A 20,931-nucleotide genomic window follows, 5' to 3' on the forward strand; every position below is an offset into this window, starting at 1 on the left:
CCTACCCCATAATACTCTGGTGGCATAGTGCCTAAGGCACTTGACTGCTAACCAGAAGGCTGGTGGTTCAAACCCACCAGCCACTCCTCAGAAGGAAGTTTGGGCAATCTACTTCCGTAGTAATACTGCCTTGGAAACCCAAGGAGGGGTCGCTATGAGTCGGGTCCAACTCGACAGCACAAAACAAAAACACACAAAACACCCCATAATACTAGATTTTTTTTTTAAAGCATGTCCATTCATTATCACACATAGTTGCATTTAGAATGTGATGACCCAAACTAACTGACAGAATTTTTCCATGTTGGTCACAGATTATAAAGTTATGTTCAGACCATAAGATACACAGCATGGAATGCTATGCTAAAGAATTTTAACTTAAATATAAGCAGTGAAAATGTTATAAAAGAATTGTATTAGTTTATATTTTTATTTAAGGGGAATTAGTTTCAAGGATGCTCTTGTTTAGTACATAGTATAAACAAAATAATTTAGCAAAAACAAATTAAATATACTTTTAGAAATTTTATATATTTTACATGTTTATATATAAGACATATAAACATATATACATATATTATGATTAAACAGATATAACTTTGTGCATCAGAAATTTAAGCAAGTCTCAGTGGGGATGGTTTGTCTCTATTCTATGCAGGATTGGCTGTGTTTGTTCATGTGGCTAAACTTTGAGCTACAGGATCAAAGATGGTCTCAGGTCCGGCTTTTTACTTGGGATAGTGGGAATGCTGGGGCTCTCCTCATGGTCTTTCCTCCTCCACGACCTCTATCCAGTCACACTCTTAGAATCCTACAAATTCTCACTCTTCCTGTGACCTCTCTATCAGGATGGCTGGACTTTTTTATAGAAGCTCAGGGATCTACAGAAAATGGATGTTACAAGGCCTCTTAAGTCTCAGACTTAAGAGAGGCTTGGAAGACCCAGAATGTCTCTCTGCTACATTCTCTTGGTTTAAATAAATCACAAGACCAACCTAAATTCAAGGAATAGGGAAATATTCCACTTCTTAATAAGAAGAACAGTAAAATAAAATTACAAAGAATTATGAAAGAAATTATTACAGATAATCTTGAAAACAATCCATAATGTAGATACGCATATAGATTAAAAGAATGATAAATGTCAAATATTTGGTAAAACATTGACAATTATTGAATATGGATGTGAAGTAAATAGGTCCTCATTGTATTATTCCTAAACATTTTCTGTAGGTTTAAAATATATTGAATTAAACTAGGAGGATGGATCAACCCCTCATTGGCTCTTCTCCATGCACCATCACCAGGTGCTCCGTAAGAAAGACTGGGGCACAGCAGGAGGCCAAAGAGACTCTGAAGCCAGCCTGGTGAATGGGAGAAGTCACTAGTATGGGAAAGATGCAAGGCTCTACTTGGACCCTTCTCTCATAAGAGTCAAAAACCTTAAGCTTTACCTTGTAGTCCAACAACAGACAGGTCTATAAGGTGAACAATAACATTCATAAGGAATGTACTCCTCAGAACCATTAACCATACGAGATCAAAAAGACAGAATTACCCCAAAACAAAGCTCAAAAGGCAGGAAAGAAGGAGGAATGGAAACAGGAATCCAGGGAGGAAGGAGGAAGAATGCTGTTACATTGAGGGAACAGCAATTAATGTTACGAAAACAAAATGTGTATACAGTACTGAATGGAAAACTAATGTACTCTGTAAACTTTCACCCAAACCACATTAAAACCAAAAAAATCTGAAGCTGCTAGAGGAGGGGCAACAAACTCTCACTCCCAGAGCACTGTCCTAAGACTCTCTGCAGCTGGGAAAGAGTGAAAGAACATGTCTCTATGCCTGGAGAGGGGTAGGATACTATCCCAAGTCCAGGAACCTAGGCCAGTACCATTACAGATCTGCTGTTAATGTGGGAAGGGCAAGAAACTTTCCTATAAAAGGCCCACTAAATGTAATACAGAGTTTATCATGTCAAGGGGAGGGGCATGATAAGGAGAAAAATTAAAAGTGGCCAGAAAAAAAGAACATATTATACATACGCAGGCACTGCCGTCAAATTGGACCTGACTCATAGCGACCCTCCTTGGGCTCCCGAGGTGGTATTACTGTAGAAGTAGATCACTCAACGAATTTAAGAATTACAGCACTCTTCTCATCAATAAGGATGAAACCCAGAAGACAGTGCAGCATCCTCTTCAAATTATGGGGGGCAAAAGTCTATCAATTCATAATTCTCTAACACGTGAGAAAATACTGAAGTGATCAAGGATTTCATTTTACTTGGATTCACAACCAATGCCCATGAAAGCTGCAGTCAAGAAATCAAATGATGCAGTGTGTTGGGCAAATCTGCTGCAAAAAGACCAAAAGAGGTCTTGTACCTCTTTAAAATGTTAAAAGGCAAAGATGTCACTTTGAGGACTAAGGTATGCCTGACTCAAGCCATGTTGTTTTCAATCATTTCATACGCATGTGAAAGCTGGACAATGAATAAGGAAGACTGAAGAACAATTAATGAATTTGAATTATGGTGTTGGTGAAGAATAACCATAAATACTAAAGACCCTTAATGAAATGGATTGACACAAATGGCTGCAACAATGAGCTCAAACATGGCAATGATTAGGAGGATGGCTCAGCACCAAGCAGTGTTTTGTTCTGTTACACGTAGGGTGGCTATGTGCCAGAACTGACTTGACAGCACCAACACACCAACACACCAAGTGAAAATACTTTTCAAAATGAAGATTTCAGCCTGAGGAGCCTACTTGGCAAAGAACTAAGGTACTAAAGCACAGCTACTCGCAATAACCATGTAAGTGAACCACTTGGAAGTGAATCCTCCAGCCCCCATGAAAGCTTCACATGACAGCAACCCGGGTCCACATCTTAATTGTAACCTTACCACAGACACTGGGCCAGAACCAGTCACCTATCCTGCTCCAGAATTGCTGCCCATAAAAACTATGAGAAAATAAGTCTCATTTTAAGTCACTAAACTTCAGGGTAATTTGTCATGCAACAACATGTTATTAATATAAAAACTCACTGCTGTCAAATTGGATCCGACTCATAGCAACCCCTCCTTGGGTTTCCAAGGCACTATCACTACAGAAGTAGATTGCTCAACCTACCTTCCAAAGAGTGACTGGTGGGTTTGAACCACCACCCTTCTGGTTAGCAGTCAAGTGCCTTAGGCACTACCCCACCAGAGACCCTAAAATATAGGGAGATAAAATAACCTAAACAAATATAAAAAATAAGAAATAATACAGAGTAAGATGATCTTTGAATACAATGTAATTTAACTAGAAATCAATAACAGAAAAATATCTTGAAATCCACAAATATCTGGAAATTCAACAATACTAAATAACTCAAGGATCAAAGTGGAAGTCACAAGAGTAATTAGAAAGTTATTTTTAATTGAATGATAATACAAACACAACAAAACTGCAGGGTGCATTTGTTGTTGTTGTTATGTGCCACCGAGTCACACCCGACTCACAGTGACCCCTCCTTGGGTTTCTGAGGCAGTATCACTACGGAAGTAGATTGCCCCATCTTCCTTCTGAGGAGTGGCTGGTGGGTTTGAACCACCAGCCTTCTGGTTAGCAGTCAAGTGCCCTAGGCACTATGCTACCAGAGGGTGCATTTAAACAGTACTTACAGGAAGAGCTGTAGTATTATATGCTCAAAAAGAAGTCCCTGAGTAGCTCAAATGATTAAGCACTTGACTATGAGCCAAAAGGTTGGCAGTTCAAACCTACTTAGAAGGCAGGCCTGGCAGTCTTGCTTCTGAAAGGTCAGAGCCATGAAAACCCTGTGGAGCACAGTTCTACTTGGCACACATGGGGCTGCCATCAGTCTCACTCAAGTTGACGGCAACCAACAACAAATGCTCATATTAGAAAAAAAGAAAGATATCCAAGTAGTGGTATGATCTTCTACTTGAAGAAACTAGAAAAACTACAAAATAAGCTAAAAGCAAGAAAAACAAGGAAATAATAAAGAACAGAAATCAATAAAATTGAAAATAGAAAAATTATAGAATAAATCAATGAAACCAAAAGATGATTTTTAAAAGATAACTAAAATTGATAACCTAATGGGAAAAAAGAGAGAAGACACAAATTATCAAGTTAGAAACTTATCATACCTCTCAGCAATTCCATTTCTAGTCACCCAAAAGAAATGAAAACATATAATCACACATAAAATCCTGTACATGAATGCAGTAGTTGTATTCATAATCACCATAAATGGGGAACAATTCAAATATTTAATATTAGGTAGACAATATTATAGTAAGCAAATGTTATTAAATTCATACAACAGAGTATTGTGTTGTCAGGTGCCATCGAGTTGGCTCCAACTCACAGCAACCCTGTGTACAATAGAATGAAACACTGTCTGGTCCTGTGCCAGCCTCACAATCCCTACTACACCTGAGCCCATTGTTGGCAGCCACTGTGTCAGTCCATCTTGTTGATGGCCTTCTCCTTTTGGCTGACCCCCCACTTTACCAAGCATACAAAAGAATACCACTTAGCAATGAAAGGAAGGAACTACTGATATAGTCAACATCATGGATGAATCTCAAAAACATGTTGAGAAAAGAAGCCATACAGAAAAGAGTACATATATAGGATTATACTTTATGATTCCAGTTATATTAAGTTCTATAAATACAAAACTAATCACTGGTTGATAAAAATCAGAAATGTGGTTTGTCTCTTGGGAGAGGGCAAGAAGCATGGGGGAATTTTCTGGAATGCTGTTATTATCTATGTCCTGATTACAGTGTGGATTTGATGGCATAATGCCTAAGGCATTGGACTGTTAAAGAGAAGGCTGATAGTTCAAATCTAGCAGCCACTCCTTGGAAGTAAGATTGGGCAATCTACTTCCATAGTGATACCGCCTCAGAAACCCAAGGACGGGCCACTGTGAATCAGATCCAACTACATGGCAGTGAGGGTTTTTTTTTTTTTTAACATACATTAGTCAAAACTCATCATATTGGAACCTAAAATATGTGGGTTTTAGTGCTCGCTTCAGCAGCACATATACTAAAATCTGTGGTTAACATTATATGTAATTTATACCTAAATATGTTAAATAAAAGCTCCAGGGCAAAAATACAGAGTGTATACTGTCACTGAAGATTTTTGAACAGCAAGGTTGTACCAAAAAAACCAAACTCACTGCCATCGAGTCTGGTCCAACTCATAGGGATTCCTCCTTGGGTTTCCGAGGCAATATCACTATGGAAGTAGATTGCCCACCTTCCTTCAGAGGAGTGGCTGGTGGGTTTGAACTAGCAGCCTTCTGGTTAGCAGTCAAATGCTTTAAGCACTACACCATACAGTAAAAACTATATAATTCCAGGAGATTAATCTGGCAGTAAAGTCTATTAGTTATCAATGTCTAAGAAGTTTAAGACTTATTTTGTAACGAGTATAAAAAAATAATTTTTTAAATTAGCTTAGATAATTCAAATAGGTATAAAAAACCCACAGAAAAGCCTCCCACTCGCAAGCTCAACAGTATCCACACAATGAATATTTAAAAGCCTCACCAGTCGCTGAAATGTACTCTAGTAGATGCTGTTGTTCTTCTTCTGTCAGTTTTATGTCCATGTTTTCCAGAACAGAATTCACGTTACTGACATCAATCTTTCCTCCTTAGGAAATAAGAGCATGGTAGGAATAAGGAAAATATCAAATCATGTGACATGTGAAAACCCACATATTATAACTCCAATTACTGTTTGATAATAATGGAAGAATACTTTCCCTTAGTCTTTGACATACTTTCGAACACAAATACCTACTTTGTAAAATAATGAAACACTTAGGTTAGGTGGTTATTTAATTAATTATGTCAATGCAGAAAACTAATCTGACTAATTATGATCAACAAAGACTTGAATAATTGAGTTTGGAATGTTTTACTTAAATGCTCAACATTATAATCTCTATTTATTAAATTAAATTGAAATACAGTGCATTATTTTTCATGAGGACTTATAATTTTTGTGTTTCCATATGTGAAACTGAAAGATTAAAAAAATGCTATATTGCCTCAAAAGTATAGTACTACTAAAGATTTGTCCAGATATAGATGTAGCCAAAAAAACTCAGGTAGTAAGAAATGAGGAATAGTGACAAAATTATTTTGGCAACTGTACTCTAAGAAATATTTTTAAATAGATGGATTGTTGTGATGCCTGCCAAATAAATTAATTTTACTTAATATCTCAAGTACTTAACATAGTACCTAACACACCTAGTTACTCAGTAAATATTTGTTAAATGAATGAATTAATAAACCAACAAATCTTTCACTCACCTATAGATACCTTTCTATCTTTTATCTCTTTCTTCTTTTTCAGTTTTTTGTCAACTGTAAAATAAGGAACTAGTTAGATTAGTAGGTAAGTGATACTTATAGTTATAGTACAGTCTACAAAACTATTAATGTAAATATAGTAATTGGGGATGTTGTATACACTGGCCTAAAATATGACCTCATTTAATTTCAAATAATGTAAAGCATTGGAAAAAAGAGATTCTTGTTAATTATTCAATCTCAAAATCAACAGTGTTCAAGTTTTTAGTGTCTTTCAGAAGTCAGCATGCATTCTTTTTAGAAGAAGATGGAGAGAAGACATATTAATTCTGCTGAAGGTTGGGCAATCTACTTCTGTAGTGATACTGCCTCGGAAACCCAAGGAGGGGTCACTATGAGTCAGGGCCGACTCGACGGCATATAACAACAACAACAACAACAAATACAAGGAGATACATGCATGGCATCTCATTTTTCCCTGTTATTTAACATAAATAAAACTTGTAAGCTAGCCATTTGAATGACTTTCCCATTCTAATATGCGGATTCTGACCAAGAAAAATGATGCTTGTGCCTGACAGTCCATTGCAGGCCCTGGAAGGCAGCAAGAGGCACAGATAGGGTCACCAGGGGTCAGAATCAACTTGACAGCAATTGGTTTTTAATATATATATTAGATAGTCAATAAACATATGTTCATAAGCATGAGGAATTCCCTGATTATATAGTGAATACATTTTCATAAAAAACATTAAATCTAGTGTGACAGCCAACTCAAATGTTTACAACACTTATAAATCTAAGTCTCAGCACAAAATTCCCTTCGAGCTACAGACCCACGAATCCAATAAGCAATGGGCTTGTTTAGGTCAAAAACTTTTCCTTACCTATAAATCTCTAAAGAGGGAAATATTTTCCACTTCATTACCCAGGAGTAAAGGAAAGGGGCACATTTCTTCGATTCTCTGTCCTTTCTTCTCCAGCCCTCATTCAAGACTGCCTGCAGTTTAACTGTTGCCAATTCTTTTCCCACACTGCCACCAGAATGAGTGACCATACTAAAACACAAATTTGATCTCAGCATCCACCTTAAAAATTCTTCAGTGATCTTTGCATCATGGAAAACTGTTTATTATATCATGATGAATGCAAAAAACACTTTTGTGTAAAAAATGAGAAGAAAGAACAGAGGAATCAAACCATCAAAAATAAAGAAAAATAACTCTGGATTATAATGAGCTTCTTCTATTTAAAAGGCTGAAAATTCTGAACAAGCCTTTAAGCACTATAGAAAGAAAGAAAGGAAGAAAGGGAGGGAGGGAGGGGGAGGGAGGGAGAGAAGAAGGGAGGGAGAGAGACCCTTATATTTGTAAATATTTTCCCACACTGAGCCGCGTAATGCCAGTGAAACCTACAGCTGTCTTTGTTCTCTAGGAATGGTTTCCTTCAGAGAAGCTGATCTTTGTTAGTATCTTAATTCTGTCCACAAAGCCCAGACTAGTTAAAATAATGGAATCAAAACAATCATTTAACATATTACAGAATGTTGTATGCCAGGCCTTTCTTAGATTAACTGGGTGTACATGGTGGTGGTGTGGCAGTTTAGGAGCCTAAGGTCCTCTAACTTACACCAAATCTTGGAAGTTTCCATTCTACTCCTGTGGCTTCCAGCCAAACAAAAGACAGGCATATGAGGTGAATATTTACATTAGCTAGATACGGTCCTTGGCGAGATCAATCATGGGGAGAATAGAAAGGCTGTGTATGCACAGGGAGACAGCTCAGGGGACAGGAGTGCATGGGAGGGAAGGACACAGGGAAGAGGTTACTATGGGGAGGAAGTGCGAGGAAAGCTCTTACACTGTGGCAGATTACAGTCAATGTCACGAGACAAAGTATATGTGAACTGCTATATGGAAGATGAATTTGTTCTGTAAACTTTCACCCAAATCATAATAAAATTTTTTAAAAAAAGGCTTCTCAGAACACATAACCTTATGAGCTGTATTTCTGTACACCTCACCTTCAATTGACAGACCCTTTGGAATCTCACTCAATTGTTTACTGGACATCTCCATCCTCATATCTCCTAGAAAAGTTTCTAGGTTGCTGACATCAACCCTATCTGCTACAGAAAAGAAACAGAAATGACAAAAACAGTAAGAATGGGAAATACTAATGATTTTTATTTATGAAAAATAATACCTACATCATATCAAATTTAATCTCGATGGAAAGCGAAGAGGCTTTTTGACATGTATTCAATGCATACTGTGAGTGATTCTATTAGAAACAGAAATGTGTTCTTTTGATCATCTAACAGGAGATATGAACATAAAACACAGGACCATTTAACCTAGGGTGCTGCCCATATAATACTGGACATGAAGTTAATTGTTCATGCCTATTGGGAGAGGCTAAAAGGTGGGAGTATTTAATATGTGGCAATTAAAGTATCATGTACCCTGTGGAGAACGTACCCTGAATAAAAAGTTATTTTTTTTTTCCCGCAATGTTAAGTTCAGTATTATCTGCTAGTTAATTCATAAGGAAAATATAACAATCACAAATGTGTATGAACCTAACCCCAAAAACGACTGCCATCAGCGACCTCCATTGGGTTCCCAAGACTGTAAATCTTTATGGAAGTTGATTGCCTCATCTTCCTCCCATGGAGCAGCTGGTGGTTTTGAATGCCTACCTTGGGGTTAGCAGCCAAATGCCTTACCCACTATGCCACCAGAGCTTCTTTTTTTGTACCTAATAGGAGAAGCTAAATAACATAAAACAAAAGCGACAGAATTAAAGAGAGAACTAGAAAATATAATAATTATAATTGGAAACTCTCTCAGCAAATGACAGAACAACTACAAAAAAGTCAGTGCAGATGTGATCTGAACAACTAACTGCCTTCACTTAATTGCTATTTAGAAAATGCTATACTCTTTCAATGCAGAATACTCATTCTTCTCAAGTACATATAATACATTCACCATATGCTGGGCCATAAAATGAGTATCAGCAAATTGAAAAGGATAGCAATTGTGTAGCACATGGTCTCTGGACCTAATGGAATTAAATCACATGTAGCAATAAAATAACTAGAGGAACCCTAAATATTTCGAAATTAAAACACTCCCAAACAGTCCATGGGTAAGAAAGAAATCACAGGGAATTTCAGAATATATGTCAGACTAAATGATAATGAAAACAAAACATACCAATATGTATGAGCTGCAGTTAAAGCAGTGCTTAGGAAGAAATGTACAGGATTACATGCTTACATTAGAAAAGAAGATAACTAAAATCAGTGACCTAAAGTTTACCTTAAGCTTCAAAAAAAAAAAGAAAGAAAGAAAGAAAAAGAAGAGCAGAGGAAACCCAAAGTATGTAAAAGGAAGGAAATAATAAAGATAAAAGCCGAAGTGAACAAAAGAAAAATCAGACAAAACAGAAAATTATCAAAGGTAAAAATTGGTTCTTTAAGAAGATCAACAAAATTGATGAAGTAAAAGAGGGACTGGTCAAGGAAAAACATAAGAATAGAAATGACCAATCTCAGGAATACCAAAGAGTTATTACGCCACATCATATAGAAATAAAAAAAGATAATTAGGGAATGTTACACATTTATGCCAATCAATGTGACAAATTAGATGAAATGGAATTTTTAAAAAACACACCTTACCAAACCTGGTAAGATAAAACAGACAACCTGAATAATCCTGTACCTACTCAAAACATTTCTTGCATAATTTAAACCTTAGGCATAAAGAAAATTTCATGTCCAGATGAATTCTATAAAATATTTAATGAAAAAAGTATTTCTAAACGTACACAAACTTTCTCAGAAATAAAATAAGAAGACTTCCAACTAATTTTGTGAGGTTCAGCATTATCCTAAAACCAAAACTTCAACAAAGATATCACAAGAAAGCTATAGACCAATATCCCTTCATGAATATAAACACAAAAATTTAACAAAACATTACCAAATCTGATCCAGCAATATATGTGAAGGATAATATATAAACAAGTGGGGTTTATCAATGGATTGCAAGATAGATTTAACATATGACAATTAGTTGTTGTAATTCACCACATAATAGAATAAAGAAGAAAAATAATATGATCATTTTAGTAGAGATAGAAAAAGCACTTGACAGAATGCAATAACCATTTATGATAAAAGCTGTCACCAAACTGGGAAGAGGATTTCCTCAAACTGGGACCCTTAAAAAAAAACCTAGAGTTAACATGATAAAACGGTTAACAGTTTACTTTATGGTGAAACAGTGAATGTTTCATCCCTAAGATCAGAATAAGTTACGAATTTCCACTCTCAACATTTCTACTCAACAGCCTATTACATTGGAGGTGCTAGCCAATAAATAAAGCAAAAACAACAACAAAAAAGACATAAAGAATAAAAAGAAAGTAGTAAAATTGTTTTTATTTGCAGATGACATGACATAGAAAATTCTAAGAAATCTACCAGAAATACCAAAACTAGTAAGATAATGCAGCAAAGCCACATAGAATGAGAGTACATGAATCAATTCAATTTCAATATATCAGCAGCCAACAAGTGTTCGATTTTATTCTTTTAAACAGCGTTTTCCAAATTGTGTTCTGAAGAACACAAGAGAAATTCGAGGGTGATGCACAGTGCTCTGCACCAACGTGAGGTTCCCTGGGGGGTGAAGGAGTAAAGACAGCCTCCTGGGGAACGGTGAAGGAGGCTTCAACTGTAACTGAACATTTTAAATTCTTTTTTTTAAAAAAAGTAAGTAAATAAATAAAAGGTCCAAAGCAAGTGTAAAATTATTTTCTATATTTTATGTCTGAAATATTTCATAATTTATAATAAATAAAATTAAAATAAATAAGAATTCTATGATCTAAGAGATTCAGTATCTGCTACATATTATATCAAATTCTTAAACATAAACTCTCTGAATAGTCTAGCAGCAGAGAAGTTTGTTTGTTTACTACTCCAGTTGTTTTCCAAATTAACCACAGAATTAATTGATAGAACAATTAATATCCCATGTACTAGCATTCAGAGACAGAAGTTTTTGATACGTTGCTTTATAACTGATACTCAATTACTTCTCAAAATAATTTGAGGAATTATCTAATAAAAATTAATATATTTAAAATAGAAACAGAATTTTAAAATACAGGAGAATAAGTTAGTAAATAAATAAAGCAAATATAGTTAGAGTAAATAAATATTAAATTTAGGACTGAGCTTCCTGGTAGCTAAGGCATACAAAAGAACTCAGATTATCAGTTCTACAAAGCAGCACACTGGTACTTTGGGAAAGAGAAACTTTTCTGATGTCAAATTTCAAGAAAAATTTGTCTTATTTACCATTAAGTAATATAATGAACAATGTCTTCAGGACATACAGTAACACCTTCCACATGGTTGTTTTTAATTCCAGTTGTCAAAAAGAGCTGAGGTATATTATTAAGAAGTTCCTCCAAAGGAGGTATTTCTACAAAATAACTTTTCAGAAGTACTTTTGGTTTGTCAAAGTTATCGTGCATGCTGTGGTAATGTTTGTGTGTCAACTTGGCTGGGCCTGGTTGAGTGGCTGGGCAGCTGGTGGTAGTTATTCCCACGATGAGATGGGCAATCAACTCCATGGTGGGACCTACCATAAGCAGCTGAGTAGCTGCCTTTGGGATGTGGCCTACTTCCGATTTATAAGAAGCAGCTTATGTCATGCTTGAACCCTGCATGTAGCTGAGTCGTTGTTCAGCAGCCTGCCATGCTGTGCCAGTCTTGGGACTTTAAATGGACTTGAATAAATGGCCTGCCGTGTTGTTTGATAACATTGGGACTGTGCCTTTTCACTTGTTGACCTTGGGTTTGTCAGCCTTAGCAGCTGAGTGAAGAAAAGCCTCTAGCATCAGTGGGCCAGGAGCAAGAGGCAGAGATGAAGCCCGAGTTCAAGGGGCTTTCACCCAGCCCCTAGAGCCTGGCACTTCAAACTCAGACTTCTAGCCTCCAAAACTGTAAGAAAATACGTCCTGTTTGTTAAAGCCATCCCATTTGTGGTATATTCCTGTCAGAGTGGCATTGGTTAACCAAAACATATGCTGTCTAAAAGCAGGTGGAAAATGGTCAAAGAGTAAACCTTGAGCTCCTGCAACCATGTTGTTGTTGATGTTGTTACGTGCCGTCGAGTCAGCCCTGACTCATAGCGACCCCTCCTTGGGTTTCCGAGGCAGTATCACTACGGAAGTAGGATTGCCCAACCTTCCTTCCGAGGAGTGGCTGGTGGGTTTGAACCGCCAGCCTTCTGGTGAGCAGGCAAGTGTCTTAGCCACTATGCTACCAGAGCTCCCCCTGCAACCATAGGCAGCATTTAATAACATACAATATGAAGCGATTTGGAAGTGGATGTAGTCTGCAGCTTACAGTCAGAATTACTCTTCCCAATTAAAAGTACAAAATATACAACCTTCTTCCCTTATCATCAGTATAGAAATAAGAAATAAGAAAAAAGGCCTGAAAATGTAGAAAAATGATATAATCCAAAAGAAGGGTCCTTAGCATTGTAACTGATAACACCTATATTAAAATTAAGTTTTGATTTTTTATATAAAGGGAAATAACCAAAGAAACAAAAGTTCAAACAATGAAAGGAGAGAAATTCAAAACTAAATAAAAAATTATTCTCTTAATAGTAACACACAGTCTTTACCAGTTTCTTAGTGAAGAGTATCAGAAACCTACTATTTATCATATATTAATTAATATGTCCCATACAATTACACTTTAGTTAAAGTAACTTGCAGTGTGACTACAAGTGCTGATTCAGATTTTTAACTAATCTTAGTTTTAACTATCTTCATAAAGTCCTTAATGAGAGACAACTGCAGTCAGGATTCTGGTGCTCAGACTAAGCAGAAGAGGGAACTAACACTGCGTAAAGATCACAGACTTTTCTGGTTGTGCTACACATTACAGGGTACTGTAATGTGTGCCTACACAGGGTAAGGCACAAAGGTATTAGAAATTTATGTCAGGGCCAAATAAATTGAAGACCATCTCAAAGCCTATCCAGTATTTTCTCAAGAGATCTACAACACATATATCATTATTTCTATTCAAGTGGAAATTCTTACTTACTTTCAGGTAGAGATGAAAATCTTGAATTGCTTAAATGATCCATAAACTCTTCTAAATTCACTGTCCCATCCTCTTTTTAAAAAATAAATAAAATACATATCAGAGAACATGGGAAAGGTAAACAGAGATAAGAGGCAGGCAACTAAGTATAGTTCCTATATTGAAAAAATACTTTAAAGATCTGGCCTTAAAATACAGTTAGAGATCTATATGAAGTCGGAAAGACAGCCGTGTGCATGTTCATTCAGATGCACACTCATCCTCTGTGGATCCTTATGGATCCTCCTCTGCATAAACCCACTGCCTTCGAGTGGATTCTGACTCATAGTGACCCTACAGGACAGACCAGAACTGCCCCTTGGGGTCGCCAAGGCTGTAAATCTTTACAGAAGCAAACTGCCACATCTTTCTCCCACTAAGCATCTGGTAGGTTCTAACCACCGACCTTTTGGTTCACAATTGAGCACTTTAACTGTTGCACAACCAAGGCTCTTTCTCATTTGCATGTTACTACTGAAAATAGAACTCAGCTGACAATAACTAGAATCCAGTTGGTTAGTAAATAGAAGAAAGCCTTGGATAATCCATAAAAACCCAAACCAAACCCACTGCCATTGAATTGATTCCATCTCATAGTAACCCACATTGGGTTCCCAAGACTGTAAATCTTTACAGAAACAGACTGCCTTGTCTTTCTCTCAAGGAGCAGCTGGTGGGTTCAAACCATGGATCTTTCAGTTAGCAGTGGATAATCCATAAAGTAGATAAATCCTTTAAGGATTCTTGAAAAGTTCAAACAGATACATGGCATTTAAGGTAAAGGATAAAACATATTAGATACTCACCCCTTAAAGTCACATCCTTCAGTATTCTTTGAATCACATTTTCGGGTACTGGAACTCCTATATTTTTCATTATGGAACCTACATCATCAGGATTGATCATACTTTTCCTAATGGAGGCCAGAGCTTTCAAGGGGCCTTCTATTTCTATATGCAAAAATAAAATATAAAGTAAAAAAATACATATATACATAATATGTGAAATTAAAAAAAGCTCAAATATAAATAATAGTAACAACAACTAAGTACATATTCAGTTTTTCAGTTTGAGCTTGCTGGGCAGTATACTGAGTGCTTATATGTACCATCCAAAAACTGTGTAGTTAGGACGAATATTTCTCTCATTTAACAGATAACAAAATCTAGGCTTAGAGAAGTTACTCTTTCTAAAAATATACCATTACTAAACATGAAGCCAAGTTTGAAGTCTAGGTTATTTGATTCATACACTGAATGTTTAATCATTATGCTAACCAAGTCATTGTAGATACAGAAATATTAAATTTAAGAATGATAACATAAATGCTCTGTAAACTTTCACCCAAATCACAATAAAAATTAAAAGAAAAAAATGCTTTATAAAGAAATCTCAAAACATCTTCTTACACTCTTTATCTGAGGCTGGGAATTCCATTAAAACTATGGTTTTGTTGTTGTTGTTGTTGTTGTTGTTGTTGTTTGCCATCAAGTCGGCCCCGACTCATAGCAACCCCTCCTTGGGTTTCCGAGGAAGTATCACTACGGAAGTAGGATTGCCCAACCTTCCTTCCAAGGAGTGGCTGGTGGGTTTGAACCGCCAGCCTTCTGGTGACAGTCAGGTGCCTTAGGCACTATGCTACCAGAGCTCCCAAAACTATGGTAGTGAATCATAAAAGTAATTATCTTGCCAAAATCTGGTTAATTAGTCATAACTTTATATAGCTATTCTGAATGAATTTTTTCATTCAGTGGATCACTTATATGTGCCAACACATACACACAAAAATGTAGCCCCAGTTCCAATGGAAAGTTTGGCATGTTACATCAATACCAAAAATAATAGTAAGATTTATTTTTTTTTTATTAGGATTTGGGTGAAGATTTACAGAGTAAATTCACTTTTCATACAGCAGTTCACATAGACTTTGTCTCATGTCATTGACCAAAATTTACAACGCAGCAGCTCCCCTCCCACTTCCTCCCCATAGTTACCTCCTCCCAGTGTCCATCCCTTCATACTCTTCTGCACCCTGAGCTATCTCCCTGTGCATAAGCAGCCCTTCCTTCTCCCATGATTGTTCTCTCCAGGGCGTGTGTCTACTTGAGGTAAATGTTTAACTCACATGCCTGTACTTTGTTTGGCTGGAAACCACAGTTGTGGGTTCAATTCCAGACCTGAAGGGCAACTAGGGGCCATAGTCTCAGTGGTTACACCAGGCTCCATTGGACCAGCAAACCTGGTCTCCACCTTCTTTTTTTTTTTTTTTGCCTCCAAACAATTTTGAGTTTTGTACCACTTTATTCTCCCTCTTTATGTAGGATCTCCTACATCATTCACATGAACTTATAGGCCCATTGTCTGCCAACCCCATATATGATCTTGGATACACTCTCCATTTAGACACACCCAATTGTTCAGCCTGTTCACCCAGTAAGATTTATTTTTGAAAATACTATATATAAATTATTAATTCAAGTAAAGAAATTAGTTCTGTTTCAATTTTGGAAAGATTCTAGAAGCAATTAATATATTTTAGTTCTCAAGATAATTGGCTGCTCCCAAGAGACCCAGGGCATCCAGAATATTGTGAACTTACTAACCCAGGCTTATTTACCCAAACTTAAAGGAGACCCAAAAGTTCTACAGATGCCTCTAGCCAACTGGAGATACCAGCTCATTTAATACATTCAATGCCTCATGATTATGGTAGTGAAGCGGTGGGAAGAATACCACAGGGGAACTCTGTATGTTTCAACATGTTTTGATATATATTCTCATATATTTCAATAGTTAGTCTTCCCGTAACAAAAATCCCTTTTGAGGGAAGGGATATTAGGATAGAAAAAGGGAGGAAACATTGATCATTTTCCCACAGAATTTAAGTAAAATGGGCCAACGTATCATTACCAACTGTTGACAGCCATCTTGAATCACAAACTTGGACACTACGAAGAACTATCCAAATAGATTTTTGTATATTCAACTTTCTGAATGATGAAAAAAATCACTGTAAATCCAGAAAATATACTGAAAGCTCAGGAAAGGTCAGGACTATGATTCCGTATTGATTCTTCACCCCAAGTACATCTGTTATACATTTGTTATATTTTTTAATATACTGTTATCCCTTCCCTCAAAAGGGATTTTTACTATTGGAAGATTACAGTGTGTGTGTGTGTGTGTGTGTGTGTGTGTGGCTTGCTTTACAGCATTACAAAAACACAATGCATAGAATCAAAACTAAACAATAACATTATTCCACACAAAATTTTACTTTTATTAAATTCTCACTCACCTAAACCTTTAGTAAAATATGGTGCTTTCATCAATGCAGACATGAAATCTTTTAAGACCATTTTTCCCTCATCTGAAAATGAAATATAAAGGAATTGTCATTTGTCAAAAAATAGAAAAGAATGGGGTCAGAATATATGCATACTACTTAATCTTCAAAAAGAGCTCTGGTGGTGTTGTGGTTATGGTATTTGGCTGCTAAACAGGAGGTTGGCAGCTCGAACACACTAACCTCTCTGCAGAAGAAAGACAAGGCAATCTGCTTCCATAAAGATTTACAGCCTTGGAAACACAATGGTTGTCACTATGAGTTGGAATCAACTCAGTGGCAATAAGTTTGGTGGGGTTTTGGGGTACTTACTCTTCAAAACTACTTAGTTCTATGTTGGGTTTTTTTATTTTATTATTTTTAAAAACGCTGATTCTTCTATACGCACCTCAAGTTTACAATGAAAGGAATATGACTATGATGATTGTTATGGTATTTGTTGCTACAGAGCCAATGAGCATTTAATGGATTTTATATATGTCTTAACTGGTAGCATAGTGCCTAAGGCACTTGACTGCTAACCAGACGGCTGGTGGTTCAAACTCACCAGCCACTCCTTGGAAGGAAGGTTGGGCAATCCTACTTCCGTAGTGATACCGCCTCGGAAATCCAAGGAGGGGTCGCTATGAGTCTGGGCCGACTCGACAGTATATAAAACAACAACAACAACTGTTGATGTGTTTCCTTTCTGATACTCTATTTTGTCTTCTAATTTGCAGCATTACAAATTTTATTACAACTACCTGTGTTTTTTCATGGAAGACTATTTACCAAAAGTATCGTGAGCCAAGCTCAACTATTTCAACTATAATATCTGAAAAACAAAACAAAAAAACTCACTGCCATCAAGTCAATTCTGACTTATAGAGACCTTCATTGGGTTTCCAAGGCGTAAATCTTTATCAAAACAAGAGAACAATCATGGGAGAAAGAAGGGCTATTTATGCACAGGGAGACAGCTCAGGGGGCAGGGATGCATGGAGGGATGGACACCAGGAAGAGGTGACTGTCAGGAGGAAGTGGGAGGTGAACTGTTGCATGGTGATGAATTGTGGTCAATGTCATGAGACAAAATGTATGTGAACTGCTGCATGGAAAGTGATTTTGCTCTGTATATTTTCATCCAAATCACAATTTAAAAAAAAAAGAAAAAATTTACCAAAACAGATTGCCTCATGTTTCTTCCACGGAGCTACTGGTGAGTTCGTACCACCAACCTTTTGATTAGCAGACAAATGCTTTAACCACCACACTACCAGAGCTCCTTATAGTAGCTAAAGAAGACAACATGTATTTATAATCAAAGATGTATTGATGAAGGAAGCACTGAGTCTTTTGCTTTTGCTTGGAACTTAAGAAAGAAACAAAACAAAAGAATGCCACAAAGCTCTGCATGGAAGCTAAATATTCCACTGGAAGGACTCCAAAAACACTAGAGTAGCCCTTTAAGGAGAGACCAAACTGGTTCTGTGTATCACTAAGTCTTTGTTTAGTGAACTTGAAACAGCTTCCCAGATAACGACCAAATAAAAACCCACCAACTTGTGATACAACTTCAGGAGGCAAAGAAACAGGAAAGAGAGAAATAGGAAGAGAAAACTTGTGAAAACCAGGACCTCTATAAGGTGGAAACCTGTCAGAAAAGGAAAACTCAAATACTCTCCACTAAAACAAATGACAGAAAAGTGGTAAGACTATATACCCTGTTCAAAGGCAAATACTATGGGACCCACAAAAACAAGGCAGCCCCATGAAGTTCTGGCTCTCACAAGTTTCACTGTACGTCCATTCCAAGAATACTCAACATAAGGATAATCTAGAACAAATTCTCATCCAAACTTAAAAGGGAAACTCCAGCGTTGTTGAACCAAATACACCTGATTATACTAATCACTCACCCTGTGGATTTGAGCAAAACGTAAAAAAAAAAAAAAACCCACCAAACTCACTACTGACAAGTTGGATCTGACTCATAGCAACCCCTCCTTGAGTTTCCAAGGTGGTATCACTACAGAAGTACATTGCCCAGTCTTCATTCTGAGGAGTGGCCAGGGGGCTTGAACCGCCAGCCTTCTGGTTAGTAGTCAAATGTTTTAGGCACTACACCACCAGAGTTCCAAGTAAAAGGTAAACACAAGCTTTATGTGCCCTAAGTGATTCAGAAAACGAAATACTTACTATCAACAGTAGAAGATGCGAGTACTTCCTGTAGTTCTTCCTCTGGAATATAAATCCCCAAGCCTTTCAGTGTAGATGTTATGTCATCAACACTCACTTTTTCATTGGTTACTTTGTCTAAAGCCTTTGTAAGTCCATTAACCTCTATCAAGAGAAAATATTTTCTGTTCAAATACAAATTCTAATATATACATATATATAATTCAAAAAATTCTCTTACAGTTTGGGAGCCTAGACATCCAAGTTCAAAGTGCCATGCTCTAGGGGCTCGGTGAAAACCCCTCAATCTTGGCCTTCAGCTCTGCCTCCTGCTCTTGGCCCACTGGAGCTAGTGGCTTTTCTTCACTCAGACAGTTGCTGGCTGGTGAGACTGACTAGCCCAAGGTTGACAAGTAAAAAGGCACAGTCCCGATGTTACCCAACCACACGGCAGGCCATTAAGAGAAGTCCATTGAAAGTCCCAAGGTCGGCAGAGCATAGCAGGCTGCTGAACAATGACATGGCTACATGCAGGGTTCAAGTGTCCCATCAACTAGAGACCATTCCCAAAGCTTCTCCTTATATATAGGAAGCAGACCACATCCCTAAGGCAGCTACTCAGCTGCTCACACTAGATTTCACCATGGAGTTGATTACCAGTCTCTTCATGGAGAATACTACATCCAACTGCCCAGCCACTCAACTAGGCCCAGCCAAGCTGACATACAAACTTAACTACTACCATTACTTAGACATAGAAACATAGATGCAAATGAAGAATGTGGTAAATAACCTTTAAGTTAAATTGATCTTGCTCCTACATGTTATGATAAAAGAAAATATAAAATAGTCTTTGAAAACTAGCCTTGAGATATCAATATAAACAACTTCCCTAATCTGTAACCTTAAACAAAAACTGTGACATGCAGTTAATTGCTAACTCTGGAGAATCTCATATTGGCCCTTACCATGTGAAAATTTCATATATAAAACCTGAATTTCTGCTCACTCACTGAGAGAAGGCATAGAAAGAACATACCTTCTGAACTCAGATACTCTCAGAAGAGGAGACCCTGCCAGAGGCATAGGCTGAGACTTCTGCCTGCTGCCAGCCTCAGACTCTAGCTATGAGGGACCTTGATGGAATTCAAGCCTTGGTCAAACCTTCCTTCTGAGACTACCTATAAGAGGTAAAAGTCTGAAGTTGAAAGGCTAGAACAGCACCACTGAACTAACATTTTAAATACAATCGTTAATTCTGATTGTCCAATTCTAAATGAATGTTTGTGAGGTCTAACTTGCATACTTTGCTTTGACTACCTTGCAATAAACTAGACAAATTTATGCATGACAAACCTGGGTGTTTCCCTATTAGTTTCTAAGATTAAAATCCTACATCACTGTTAATAATATGTTTTGGATATTTGTTCATGTTGTTGTTGTTAGTTGCTATCAAGTTGATTCCAACTTATGTCAACCCCATGTGTTATTGCTCCCTAGAGTTTTCCTGTCTGGAATCTTAATGAACCAGATTACTGGGCCTTTTCTTCTGCAATACCAGTGGGTGGAAACACTGCCCAATCCTATGCCATCTTCATGACTGTTGGTATGTTTGAGTCAATTGTTGTAGCTATTGTGTTAATCTGTCTTATTGAGGCTTCCCCTAATTTTTGTTAGCCCTCTACCTTACCAAATATAATGCCCTTTTCCAGTGATTGGTCTTTCCTGATGATGTGTTCAAAGTAAACAACACAACACAACGACTGTCGTCCAGTCGGATCCAACTCATAGCAACCCCTCCTTGGGTTCCCGAGGCAGTATCACTACAGAAGAAGATTGCCCCATCTTCCTTCTGAGGAGTGGCTGGTGGGTTTGAACT

Source organism: Orycteropus afer, unplaced genomic scaffold (assembly GCF_000298275.1).
Source record: "Orycteropus afer afer isolate SDZICR_OR568_19922 unplaced genomic scaffold, OryAfe1.0 scaffold00018, whole genome shotgun sequence".
Taxonomy (NCBI): domain Eukaryota; kingdom Metazoa; phylum Chordata; class Mammalia; order Tubulidentata; family Orycteropodidae; genus Orycteropus; species Orycteropus afer.